This window comes from Protopterus annectens, chromosome 5.part0 (genome assembly GCF_019279795.1).
Source record: "Protopterus annectens isolate FY-2018-M chromosome 5.part0, PAN1.0, whole genome shotgun sequence".
Classification (NCBI taxonomy): domain Eukaryota; kingdom Metazoa; phylum Chordata; order Ceratodontiformes; family Protopteridae; genus Protopterus; species Protopterus annectens.
In genome coordinates, this window is record NC_056735.1 from 1,854,683,592 (window position 1) to 1,854,698,240 (window position 14,649).

Sequence of the window (14,649 nt, forward strand, 5' to 3'; positions counted from 1 at the left end):
GGACAAAAGGTGGTGAATTATACTTAATAAATAATGACAATAATTAAGAGCTGATTACTTATTTTACTTCAGGAAATGTATATTAATTCACATTCTCTAATTCTGTTAATTCCTCAAGTTAATAGAACTAGTATTTTAAAAGGGTCCCTGATTTTTTTCTGGATTTGTCCCTGATTCAGTTGAGATTTGTCCCTGATTGGTTGAGAGCTATGCCATTATGTTTTTTCTTGTAACATTCAAAGCTATGCCATTATGTTTTTTCTTGTAACATTCAAATAGCATGACTGTTATATCAAGTGTAACAAAGTCATGAAATGGCCATCAGGACTAGGATGAAAAGATAGGAAGTTATTCAGGTAACGGAGAACTTCTACAAAGGTCTATGACAGCCAATCGAAAGGTAATTTCTGCGAATGGCATATAGATTGAAAATGCTTTTATTCGAAAGCGGTGTTGTGAGATTGTGGTACAGTGAAGATTGGAAAATTTGCCCTTTCCTCACTGTAGTGCAATTTTTAAGTTGGAATATATATTTAGCAGGGGTGGGGGGCAGCCCCCCCAAAACCGATTTTGATTAACGGCATATTCAATCTATATGCCATTCGTGAAAATTACCTTTCGATTGGCTGTCATAGACCCCTTCTACAATATGAAGTTTAATAAATCATAATATTAGGTCACACTGTATTTCCCATTCATGCAATGTTATATCCTTAAGATATTTACTTCTAAGGGAACTTTACATGAAAGCTGTTTTTCATTTCTTTGAAAATGTTGGCAATTCTGTTCTCTTTCTGCCTGGGATCATTGGTTGTAGCAGTGGTTATGTATGTAATACAATAGCAGCAGAGTTATGTCATAAAATTATTATGAGCTCATGCAAAGACTAAGCACCTGAATTCTAAAGTAACCCTAAGAGACAAAAGTCATATAGCCATACATATTTCCCTTGATTTATTTAATATGAATAATATTTAGACAAAGTGTAAATGTATACTGTGATGAGAAGACATTCCATTTATTACTTAAAACAAAAAAGGAATAAAAATGGATACTTTGTGTAAAGTGTTGCCATAAAATGCATGCACACAAGAAAATCCAAATAAAAAGCATCTTCACATATTTTATAAAGCAACACATTTTAAAAAATATGCACATGCTTGCATTAAACAATTCAGAATAGTTTAGCTCCTAAAACAATTATATTGTACCGAATGTTGCCTCAGTGCAATCTGCTAAAGCCAAGAATGTAGGCAGAAACATGCATGAATATTATACAGGTGTACCCTCCTTCCACTACAAACACCCACATGTATACAGACATACATATGTGCATATATATATGTATGTATGTGTACAGTATATGTATGTATAGTAAATGTGTGGTCTGTTGTTCAATAAATAAAATATCTTGCACAGTATGGTTAGGAAGGAAGTTGTTATTATAAAATGAGTCCCCTAACTATAGCACAAAATATTTGATTTATTTAATTAAAGACCCCCCCCCCCCATATTCCATGTATCCCTTTCTCTGTATTTTATTGTTCTTTTCTGTTTCCCTTTCATTTCTGGGAGATATAGTAATACACTAATCTGTTTTGTGAAGTACAACTTTAGTGCAGCATAAAGTTATTTGTCAGGGTGTATTTCTAGTAGAGACTGTGTCAGTAATGTTGACTCCTTAGAAGCAGCCTAGATAAGCTTTTTTAATTTATTTTTATTTTTAGGGATATGACTTTTATTTTGCATGTAATCTGGGGATTTGTTTATTTATTTATTGGCATTTGTAGAGCTTTATCTTTATCTTATCTTCACTGTTAATTTTATGAATTAGGAGTCATTGTTTTAATTTGGAGATGCTTTCTATGTTATGTTTATTTATTTGTTTACTGTGAGTTTTGTTGGTTGTAGAAATTGAGGAAACAGGTATACTAATTTTCAGTGATTTTTTTATATGTATATATGTATTTAATGTAAGTTGAATTTTTCTATTGTTTACTTGATGTGTGGTATGTGTCATTTTATGTAAAGTCTAATGTGATTTGATGTCTCTATTGTTGCTTTCATGTATGGTTGCTGCTTTACTTTCGAGTCTGTATGTGGATTTTGTTTTGTGTTCATGTCATATGTGTTTTACTTTGTGCACTTGGCAAATGCATGCATTTTCTATTGTTCCTGTTTTTTTTTATTTGTTGTTTTCCACAAGTGCCTTTTGTTTTTGTATGTGTGTGTGTGTGTGTGTGTGTGTGTGTGTGTGTGTGTGTGTGTGTGTGCACTTGTGTGTGTGTGTGTGTGTGTGTGTGTGTGTGTGTGTGTGTATTATCTTCTGTATGGGGTGAAATGCTTTGTTATTTTTGCTATGTATGGTTATGTTGTATTTATTTTATGCTTTCATGGATTGATTTTGCATATGGGATTGTTTGGGCATTGTGTTTCTGTGTCTTATACTAAGATGGGGTTATTGTTTAGTGCTTGTGCATACTTTTATTGTGGTATTAGACCTGATTTATGCTTGGAAAGGATTGCATATTTTGAGGTGTAGTTATATGAGTGGTGTTCTTTTGCAGCTAATTCACATTATAATGCATATTTGTGTAGCCATAAATTAGAATATTTTATAGGTCTTCTGCAGTGAAGTAACTATATTAGTAGTGTGATCTCGCTATCATGGAAAATATTGTGGTAGTCGTCACATGCAGATGACTGGATAATGACCTGCAAATGAGTGACAGCATGCTAATGAGAGCTATCTTACAAGTAAATGACAAAAGCAAATATGGTGTGATTGAGAAACATAAAATCTGCATAATGAACCATGGCAATCAGCTTTTTTGTACACTAGCATTTCTCTGTGAACTGATTTATCACTCACACTAAGATACTAGAAGTAGCATCAACTCTAGCCTGATACCACATATTAGTGGCCATTTAGTAAGACAATGTCTATGTTGCCACTCTCTATGTCAAAAAAGGGCCTGTCAGTTGCAGATATACCATTACTTCCATGACTGGGACATAGTTGACTGCCTCCATATGGACAGAGATATCATATGAGATCCAGCTGACTGGGTTCATCCTGACATGGGATTAAGGGGGATACACAGAATGTTTATCCCAGTGGGTAAGAAGGTTTGTGTACTATTAACCACTGCTAGTTTGTGAAGATTTCAGCATCCAGGTGGGGATACAATAGGCGTTCTGCAATTCTCAGCTTCAATAATCCTTCCCCAGGTCCTTGATGTGATGCTGATGCATGTGGAGGAGCCTATATGATTCTCAGTGATTCCTCACTATATGAGCATTGTATTAGATAGCCTGTTTCCCTGGAGTCCTAGGGACCATTGACTGCATGTTCATTGCCATCAAGCATTCACTTATCATCTGGTACATCAACCTAAAAGTTTTCCACTCCATCAACTACTAGGTGCTGTGCAATGGACAAGGTATTACAAACAGTGTGTGTCTGTGTGCCATCTAAGTAGTCTCCATGACTCTCACTTCTGGCATAAATGTGACCTATACCAGCATTTTTTTTTTGTGATGGGACATTCCATAGGGTCAGCTAGTTGATAGATGCTCATATTTCCAACCTTACATCCCAAGAGGATTTGGTGACATGGATAGAAGTAGTAGACCACTCAGTGGTATTTGCTGCTGTGTGTTACAGGTAATGCTGCATATGCCTTGGAGTCATGGCTGGTGACCTCCATCCACAGCCCCATACACTCTGATAGAGACTAGGACAATCATCAACCATGTGTTTGGAGTGCTGAAGCCTATGTCTGCTGCTTGGATATATCTGGTGGTGCATTGCAATAGACTCTTGAGGCATTCAGCAAACTGTTTTTGGTGTGCACTATGCTACGCAATATGATGCTACATAAACAGTTACAGCAAAGTGAGACCTTAGCACTGTCAAGAACCCATGCCAACAGAAGAGAAGAAACTGGATGAGGAGTAAATGTAGGCAGGGCTGCAGTAGACCCCTCATTTGAGGCAGAGGAGGCAATATGTCAAGACAGTGGCAAAGAAGTGGTTGTGTTTGATCCAGAATTCTGGGCCATGATAAGAAAAGCACAGAAAAAAAGTCATGCATTCATGCATTTACACATCAAGGTTATGCAGTAAAGTACATGGACTGGTCATATGTCTATTAGACATTACTGTACTCATATGAGCCAGAGAGGTTGGGGAGACTACAGTTACCATCATTTGTACAGGTGGGTAGGCAGAGATGTATGGAACAACAGTACTAGCATAGGTGTTAGGGTAATAGATGGTGCCTGTGAAATGGTTACAGATGGTGGGCATTGTAAGCCTGTACATGGCTAGGTGGTTGTGGTGTGTCAGGGTCATGCCCTCAGGGGATGCATGAAGCTTCCAGTTATGGAATGCCTGCTAGGTGTACAATCTGTCACCGCAGAGTCAGATCTGTAGGTACTTGCTTCAAGGGAGGCCAGAGTACATTAGATGCATATACAGGAATGTTGGTCCTGCCCCTATATTGTGGTTGTGGCAGGTAGGTGACTGTCACTATATCCTGTCCATCCAGGGTAATGTGTCTTCTGGAGGCATCTAGCAGGCAGTTGGCCTCTGGGGGACTCCAGGACCAGGTGTGGGATGTGTGGTGGAGTGTGTTCAGAGTGAAGTTGGACAGATATCCCCTGCATCCACATGATAATCCATGACCCTGTTTGGAGATGATGACCTGCGGTGGAGGCCATGTTGGAGCCAAAGTGTATTGTCCACATCCATATGAATGCCTGTGGCTGTGGTAGAGGTAGTGGCATAGAAGAAGTGGAGACAACAAGGCAATTACCCTTAGATGCTGCAATTGAGAGCTTCTGCAGCACTCATTGTTTTTCTATGTACTGATTTGTTTGTTTTTTTTTTGCACCTCAGTTGAAGAATTGAGGGGTCTATGTAGTGTCTGAAGAAAGCCAATTAGAACAAAAGTACCAAATGACTTTCTACAATAAGCTGAAGTCCTTGTTTGTTTGTTTTTTTTTCTTTTGGTCTCCACTCAAGGAACTGAGGGGAATGTAGTTTGGCTGCTTTATGAATTCCTTTTTTTTTTTTTTTTTTTGTGCTTCAGCCAAAGAGTGAGGGATGTGGACTAGCTGCTGTATGTGGCCGATTGGCCGCTGCACCAATCAGTTTTCCTTTTTTTTATTTTTAATCTTTTTGAAATCACTGCTGCTGTAGGAAAAAGATATACCAATTGGCTTTCTATAGTAAATCAAAGTATTTTTTTCTCTTGAGGAGCTAATGGGGTGGGACGGTACTTTAGGGACCAGCAGTAGAGGTTAGATGAACCTTGCTGGCTAGGCTTACGTAGGCCCTTGGGCTGATAGCCTAGTACCTGCCTATGAACCTATGAACCTATGAACCTATGGCTCTGGCCAGAAGAATGTCATCCATGTCCACTTGAGTGGCCATTACCAGGGTAGAGGCCATTATGGAGGCAAAAGAATTTCATCCATTACCACATAAATAGCTACAAACAGGGTGAAGGCCATGGTAGACACAGCAATCCATACAAAGAGACTATGCACTTCTGAGGTGTGCAACTGTCCCCTACCTTGGCTAAGCCTACCATCTGCAAGCACTTGCAAGGTTCCGCTAATGGCTGTCAAGTGGGCTACCATTCACTGCAATGATTGGATGTCTTCACACAGGCCATGCAGCACAATGGGCAACTCTGACATGATCCAATTAGTATCTACCAGTGCCTGGATCACAACCCTGCACATCCCCTGATTGATGGCTAGGATAACACCAGCACCACAGAATGGCTGAACCTCATGGTGATGATGGGCACCAGTGTACCTCTCCACAGTGCCATGTGCATGGAACTCAGAGGTTTTCCATCCCTCAGATGCTAGTTCTGCTGCTGCCTGTATACCATGTGTAGCATGCACATGGACAGGATGTGTTTCATTAAACATAATTAATTAATATATGAAGATCATTCTGGGCCACTGCAGTCCCATCAGCCATGAGGAAAGGGAATGTTTCCTCCACTGTTAATGTTGTCTTCTGACTGTGCCACGTTCATAATGCCATTATCATCAATCTCTGTAGGTGTGCTGACCTCAGGCAACTGCAGGCCTGCACTGTTGAATCCTCTCCCAGTGGATCCTATGAAATCATGCAGTTAATTTAACTGTGTGTAAGCCAGTACATGTATGATCCTTACCACAATGCATTACACAGACAGTTGCATGTCAGAAATATACACATACTTCCCAGTGGAGGAGAACAAAAGGGCCAGTTGACTGGGAGTGGTTGATGGTCAACATATAGCAGGGTCAAATAGGTGCAAAAAAAAAGGGGGTGTACATATCTTAGGTGCACATAAATATTTATGCAGACTACACCTGTTGCAGGCCCAATATCCATGGGTGACATCATGCCATTTGATATGTGAAACTACACTGTAAAAAGTTGTTAGGCACTGTCTACTTGTAGTGACATGTCACACAGCTCACCTGTTGCATTCCCAACACATACGTGGACAGAGATAACAGATGTTTGCATTTGATGTGTGACAGTAATACACATTATCATGTATGCATACACCAGGATGATGTGGTATCAATGCCCTACATAACTGGCATTTACCACTATTCATTTGGAACATCCTAACAGATACTCTGACATTCCTACAAAGTCCAGCTCCCACATTCAATCCACCAGCCAGAATTAGTGCCCTGTCACTATCTCTACTGAAAGTTATAAGGCACTGCTCAGTCTCTGTCAGATGGTGGTGTCCTGTTGGAGAAGCCCCAGTAGCCAGCCTGTCTGCAGCTATGTCCTGTGGTTTGTATTTCGCATGGAAGATTATGCTGATGACCCTGTGATGCACCTGTAGCAATTATATGCAGCACCATTTCCTGGCACTTCTTCCCCTAAAGGACTTGTCCACCTTATCCTTCTCAGGATTTTCCTACCATGAGTGCATAGGGCCTGCAATAGAACCTCAGCCTCCTTTGTGGTAAATATTCCATACATTACCATTATTTGCTCAGTACACTTGTAAGAACATACATACATCAGTGCGTGTGTGTTTATGTAGGACTGTCCATGTCAAATAACATCCATTGTTTCACTGTCCCCACCACCATTGTAGTGGGCATTATCTTCTGCAATTCTATGGCATAATAATGTGACACTGAGCCAGACTATGTTACATGTAAGCATGTGGTCCACATACACTGTCCTCATGGCGGTACCTACAGCACCAGTGTTTGCCCATAGAAGTACATACCCTGCATCCACTTCCCTGTGGGTCTGCAACATAGCCTCCCTGTACTCCCCATAGATTTCTGTCCCCAGCAAGTATGTCAGCTATCATGTCTGTTTTCCTTGGTTTGTGCAGTTGTCCCTAAAAGGACTACAACCTGTTATGCTTGGGCAATGAGACATGGATGGATGTTTCCCCACCTCAGGAAGGGCTGATACACCACTTGTTCCCTGTTGCCTTTTTATTTGGAAGACACCCCCCTGCACTACAGCATTTCCACCCTGCTCACTATGGCCTTACTATATTAGCTACCTCGACCCAACACAGTCTGCCATATCTTTGCCAGAGCCATTGCAGTGTTAGCACCCTACAATCAGTATCGCGTGACAGCTGTGGATGACAGCCATGTACCCCAGAGCTCTGCTTGCAATGTGGTGTACATTGCCAGTACTCCTGTCTGACGTCATTTTGCCTGTATGCTTTTTTCTCTGCTATCTTCTGTTTACTGTAGTCTGGCAGTCTTTGTAGCTTAGTCTATTACAGTATGGTGACTACTCTGTTCATGCTATAAAAGAGCCTATTGCACAATGTGTATACCAATGGGGTGGCTTAGCACAATGTTCATGCCAATAACACAGTGCATTATCAGCCCTGTTCCATGCTATACATCCTGATCTGCCTTGTGAATATTCGCTATGACCAGTTAAATTATGTATGGCTGCATAGCATAGCCATGATACTACACATATGCAGTGCAGTAATGGCCATGATATCACAGTACTTAGATGTCCATCATGGGGTTGCTCAGGTGTTTAGGGCCACAAAGGCTGCATGTGCCTATGAAGCCTGGCCATACCACTGATCATATGTATTACACAGTCAGCGATGGGCATGTCACAACTCTGCTGCCCATTAATTTGTATCACATGGTTTCCACAATGTGCAGCAATGTACCCCTGCTATCATTTTTACTCCTGTACTTGATCTGATGAGTGGACACGGTCTCTGCAGAATATGAAGATTTACAGGGTTTCTTGTGGTGTGACAGGGAGACTAAGATCTTTCTGCACTTGTTGCATGTGCAGTATGTGGAACGCCTGCTGGGGGACAACCATAAGGGTCCTTTGTATAAAGTTAATGTCTGATACTCACCTGCCAGGTTGCTGAGTGATGCTGTCTGATACTCACTTGCCAGGTTGATGCCATGGGAATCATCTGCTCCAGAGAGCAGTGCCAGCACAAATGTAGTAATATGAAGAGTTGCCACCCAGATCATCTCCATCAATTTTTTCTGACTCATTGTAGAGATGGCCTTAATGTATAGGTAAAGACCCTTTCTACTGCCATGCTATGTTATGCTCTTTAATGTGTTTTCTTTTTCTTCTGTGTTTTGCAGTGGAGAGGGAGATTGCAGGAAGCATGAATGCTTGCCAGAGGAGGCAGCCCAGGCTCTCTAGAGGGCAGAGTAAGTGTACTGCACTGCCTCCGGAACTGTATCTGTGCTTAACCTGCTTACCTCAGCACCAATCAGCTTTTTATTCTTTGTTACAAAACCACCATTAATGCTTTCTTCAGTGCACACAGGACTTGTATGCTTTTAGTACATTTGTAACTGTGCTAATATCCAAAACAGTGCTAGTTATTTCTAACATTGTCATGTGCAGGAAGGACTACTGTACTGACCACAGGAGAGCCACAGCAGTTAGGAAGGTTTGTTCCTTTGCACTAGTACAACATTCCATTGTTTTTTGCCTCTTAGGATTGTGATGATTACCACTGCATACATCTTTATTGCAGGGGTGTAGCTAGGATTTTTAAATTTGTACTCACAGGTCTCAAACTGCTACCCCCCCTCTCCCCAGCCAAGCTACGGCCATTCTCGTAATTCACGGTTCGCTCTTTTAGTGTTGATGAAGAGGCATTCGCTGTAATGCCTCTTCAGTAATATAATATAGATTCACTCAAACTCGGTTCCTAGAATTGAAAATTAACCTGAAAGTCAGTTATTTGAAAAATGCATCATGGTAGTCGGGGTAGAGGATTCATGCTTTTGTTTTCTTTAACTAAGATACAGGTTTTGAGCTTGAGTAAACTACTAACCACCTGCTACCCCTAACTAGGGTGTTTCATTCACACACACACCCCTACCTACCTCTTATTGCAAGAAATATGGACAAAGCCTAAAATAAACAGGGACAGATATTAAATAATGTTCTCGTGAACTTAGAAAGTTGCTAGAATAACAGGATTTGTGCTAGTATGAGAAAGTTGCTAGAATAACAGGATTTGTGCTAGTATGAATTTTTCTAAAGGACATGAAGTCTGAAACTCAAATGTCTGTCATTATTTAGCAACTTCAGCCTTCAATGATTTTCTAGAAAATCACAAAATTTATGAGGAACAGACAAAAATATGGGGCAAAAATCTGGACATTCTGCAAAATTTGGACAGTTGAGAGGTATGCTACCTACCTACCTTACACACACACACACACACACACACACACACACACACACACACACACACACACACACACACACACACACACACACACACACACACACACACACACACACACACACACACACACACACACACACACACACACCTCTCAACCTCTTAGAGCAAAAAACTCATAAATAAAACTGAGGCAAAGGCCCAAAAATAAGGACATTTTTTTAAATATTGCTCTTATAAACTTAGAAAGATAATAGAATAGTAGTAGGTCTTGCATTAGTACAAATTTTCTGAAAGGTATGAAATCTGAAACTCAAATGTCTGCCATTATTTTCTAACTTCAGTCTTTAACGATTTGCCACTAATTTGCCAGAAAACCGCAATTTTATGAAAAACGGACCAAAAATGTGATGCAAAAATATAAAACTGCCAGACAATACAGCTGGAAACCTGTCAAAGAAGGGACACCATTTTAATATGAGCACAGTTAACTTGAACAGCTGACAAAATTAGAGAATTTACATGCATTTCTGAAATAAAAGTAATGTATAACTCTGATCATTACAGTTATTTATAAAAGTAAACCCTCCACGTTTTCTTCCAAAATTGCTATTTTGCAGAGAGATTATTAGGGGGAGAGCAACATTTTGAGCCAAAATTGGGGACAGTTGAGAGGTTTGGATATTCCTAATTCTATAAAGCGATTTATTTGCACATATCTCTCAACCTCTTAATGCAGGAAATCTGGACAAGGCCAAATATATTGGGGGAACATACAAACAGTACTAAAAATTGATCTTGTATAAACTTAAGACAGTTGATAGAATATCAGGTCTTGCTTTAGCATGCATTTTTCTGAAGATTATGATGTCTGAAACTTAATGCTGGTCATTATTTAGTGACTTCATTCCTAAATGATTTGCCAGAAAAGTTTTATTTTGCATTTTACAGCACAAACACCAATAAATACCTGCTAAACAAAGCAATGCAGTCTCACAATGAAACTAGACTTAGCATAAAAACTTCTCTGCCCTTGAAACTCACATTCATTGAAACAGCATTGAAACCCACATTCAAAGAAAATACATTTTGCCAGTGGCAGATAAAGATTAACTTTGGGCTGTTTTCAAATCATAGGCCCCTTGCACATGAAACATGCACGTGCTGTTTGATACACCTTCCTGATTGTATTAAATTATATTCCTTGTACGATACAGTATAGTTGCTAGAGAGCGTTTTAAATTTATTGGTTTGAACATTTTTCCAGTAAACAATGAAACAAAATGAATGCACCAATAATGACAAAACAGCCCAATTCATAAAATTTCCATCATAAAAGTCTACTCAAACTTCTACAGTCCACCAGTATCAGTAAATATGCACAATCTCTGAACTAGTAAAAGCCATCTACATAATTCCACATTAAAGAAATCTGTAACTAATGAAGAGGCTGCTGCTAGCAAACAACTTTATATTTCATGGTTTCATCTACAAATAAAGTGCCTGTTGCCCTTGAGAAATAAATTGCCTATGTTGCATTAAAACAAGGATACACTAGTAATATTGCAATAGGGAATGGATGGCAAACTGATAACAGGTTCATAGTTACTACTAGATATCTTCGCCAAAACGGACTACAGCACCCACCCCCCTTTACAACACAGTACAGTATCAGCAATGCATCTACCTACTGTGGGAGAAGAACCCACCGCCTTCTGCATCAAAAGCAAGTACACTACCTGTTGTGCTATCAACAGTACAAGCAGACTCAGCATAAGCAGCACTAAACTTTAGTTCCCCTGCAGCTCTCAGCTCCTTGTAAAATGTCAACACTCAACTGTATCTCTGAACTTTGCAGCACAAGAAATCTGGAAAAAGCCAACATTTATTGGGGGGGGGGCCCAAAAACCAGGGACACATTTTAAACATTGCTTGTATAATTTTGGAAAGTTGCTAGAATAAAATGCCGTGTTATCACCATGCATGTCTTGAACCCAGAATAATATGCATTACAGTCAGTGCAACATACTACTATGCTAAATCAGCAGTTTGAAAAATAGGAAGACAAACTTAATGGCTATCATTTAGGTAGCTCTCAATCTCTTAGCACAAAAAAATCTGGACAAACAAAGCCAATAATGAGGGAATACAAATACAGTTCTCACTTCACACCTTAGCACAAAAAACCTGGACAAACAACAAAAACAATAATGGGGGAAATACAACTTCAGTTCTCAGTTCTCACTTCTCACCATAGCTAACAACCATTAGAAAAACAAATCTGAACAAAGTTCAGAAATGGTGGTGGTTAAGGACTTTAGGCTCTTCTTACCCTGAAGCAAAGGTACAGGGTTTGAGCCTGAACACCTATAGCCAGCAGGTGTATTCTGTAGGGGCATACACACACACTGCTTACCTGATAATCTGTTTGTGACACACTCGATTGCCTTCCATCTTCACATTTCCTGCTCGCAATAATCCATTTGCGATTGTCTTCTTCCGCTTGCTCACTACTACACATTTCCCGCTCGCGGCCAGCTGGACATGACGTGAGCTCACTTCCGGCTGGCTCGTATCCCCCTTAAAGGCACCAACAACCTTTCAAAATACGTACGTTTTTTTTTAAATGCTACCCCCTCTTCTAAGAAGTTGTACTGAAATCAGTACAGTGCGTATGCCTCCCGATGTCCCTGCTTTATTGCCTTTGTAATGATTGCATTGTAAGAATCCCATTTCACAATGCATTTGTAATTGTGGTGATGTCCTCACTGTGCCAGTTAATCTTGAAGCAGCATGTGTATGATAACTGTACTAAATCTGTCTACCTCCACAGTTGGGGCTTATTTTTCCCTTTGAAGTATTACAACATTAATTAATTGTCCATTGCCTATATGTGTTGCTAGTTTAAGGTATGTAATTTGTGCTACTGTCCCAGCCTGTTTCACACATCCTTGTATTTGACAAACTGTGTTTGATAACTTCACGCATCCATATTTTCCACAGCAATGATTATTTATGTTCAGTTTGATTATTTTATCATTGCTTTGATGTCCATTGCACACATACTGGCTTCCATCCATACTGTGTGACACTTTATACACCAGAGATACTGGCACATGCCCTAGTATTATTCCAAATGTTTATCCTTGGTGTTCACCAACCATTCATATAAACATTATTCTGCTAACTGTATGTTTTCTGCTTCCAGGGCCTGCCTTAACAAAGTGTTCTACATACAGTAATACTGACCATTGCTGTTTATATCTCCTTGCTTTCTCTGTCACAATATACTTTTTATCTCTTTCCCTTGATGTCCATGTTTTCTGCAGTATTAGATGTGGAGCAGATAGTGGTGAGGCAGTGGCTCTGGTGCTGCTTTTTTAGTGGCTAGCAGAGGCTTCCAATCAGGGAGTAGCACAAACTCTCCTCAATCACACAGTGGTAGGTTCAGCAGCTGGGTAGGACTAAAGTGGACAGGGGTCCAATAACCATATCTGCAGCACATCTACATATGACTGACAGATTTGCATAGCAACCCAGCCCCAACCGTCAGGCAACCAGCAGTGAAACCCATCCATATCAGCCACAGAGAGGACTGACATCAAGGTGGGTTTCCTACTTGGACAGTTTGGCATTTGTTCCTAACCCCACTCTATCCCCCTGTTATGGTTAACTCCTTTTGTGTGTCACTCATTCTCCCATTTATCGTCCAACACTCCCCATCACTAGTTGCCCACCTTCTGTTAAATGGCTCTCTTCCTCTTCTTCATTCATACCTGTCCCAGCTGGAGTTCCTCAAGGCCCCATCCTGGGTCCCCTCCTGTTTAATGTCTTCACCAATGACCTCCATACATCTTGCAAACAATCCTCCCTCATCCAGTACGCCAAGGATTCAACTCTCATCTCCATCTCTGACAAAAATCTCTGAACTCCATTCTCTTACTCAACAAGCTTTCCTATCTACTGAACAGCGGCTAACCAGTAACCTACTCATCCTCAACCCAAAAAAGACCAAACTCTTACTCTTCCTTCCCTGTTCCCTCACAGTCCACAAATCTACTTTTACCATTACTTCCTCTAATAACACTGTTATCAAGCCTGAAGCTCACACAAAACTCCTTGGAGTCATCATCGATGATGAACTCAAATTTAATATACACATCCTCCAATCTATAAAGAAGACTCACCAAAAACTAGATGTACTATACCGTAATAAAAAAATTCTAACTCTTAATGCTAGACTCTCCCTTGCTCAAGCTCTTCTCCTCCCCTCCCCTCTTTATGCTGCCCCAGTGTTCACCAACATTCAAACTACTACCTCACACAAACTTCAACAAACTTACCACAAGATAGCTAGATTCATCACAAATTCTCCTTACAATACACAACTGCCTAGCCCTAAATTCTCTCAACTGGCTTGAATTCCCCCATTTACTCTTGCTATCACAACTTCAAATGTTACATTTCATTCGTTACAAATCTTCATCTTGCCCTGCTCTCTCTTCCTTCATTTCTATCTACTCACCTTCATGTTATCTGCGTACGTCTAATCAGGACCTACTACACATCTACCATCCCCCCAAAAAACGTAGGTAAACTCCTTTATAAATACTCCATCGCCCAAGCTTGGAACAGACTTCCCAGAGACATATGTTCCACCATTCATCCATCGCACTTTAAGGAAAAACTCAAACTTCATCTGCTTAACTCCAAAACCTGTCCATGTCATGCTTCTACCTAAACTTCCCTCTCCCCTCTTGTGTACCTTGTTAGCAATTCCCCGCGCAAATAAGTATCCCTCCATTGTGGACACTTACTTTGACTCTATAATTCCTATTTGATGGACTACACTCTTTCTTGTAAATATGTAAATGTATTTTGCTACTCTGTAAACATAAGATTGGTGCATTTTACATGTGTTTGCTTATTGTACATTGTGTTTTCAA

At 40.1% G+C, this 14,649-nt stretch overlaps 1 protein-coding gene across 1 annotated transcript in view; it reads left to right on the forward strand.

The window, feature by feature from the left end:
• LOC122802426 (guanylate cyclase soluble subunit beta-2-like) overlaps nt 1–14,649 on the forward strand; it is an 866,018-nt gene that overhangs the window by 824,160 nt on the left and 27,209 nt on the right. The window lies entirely within an intron of this gene.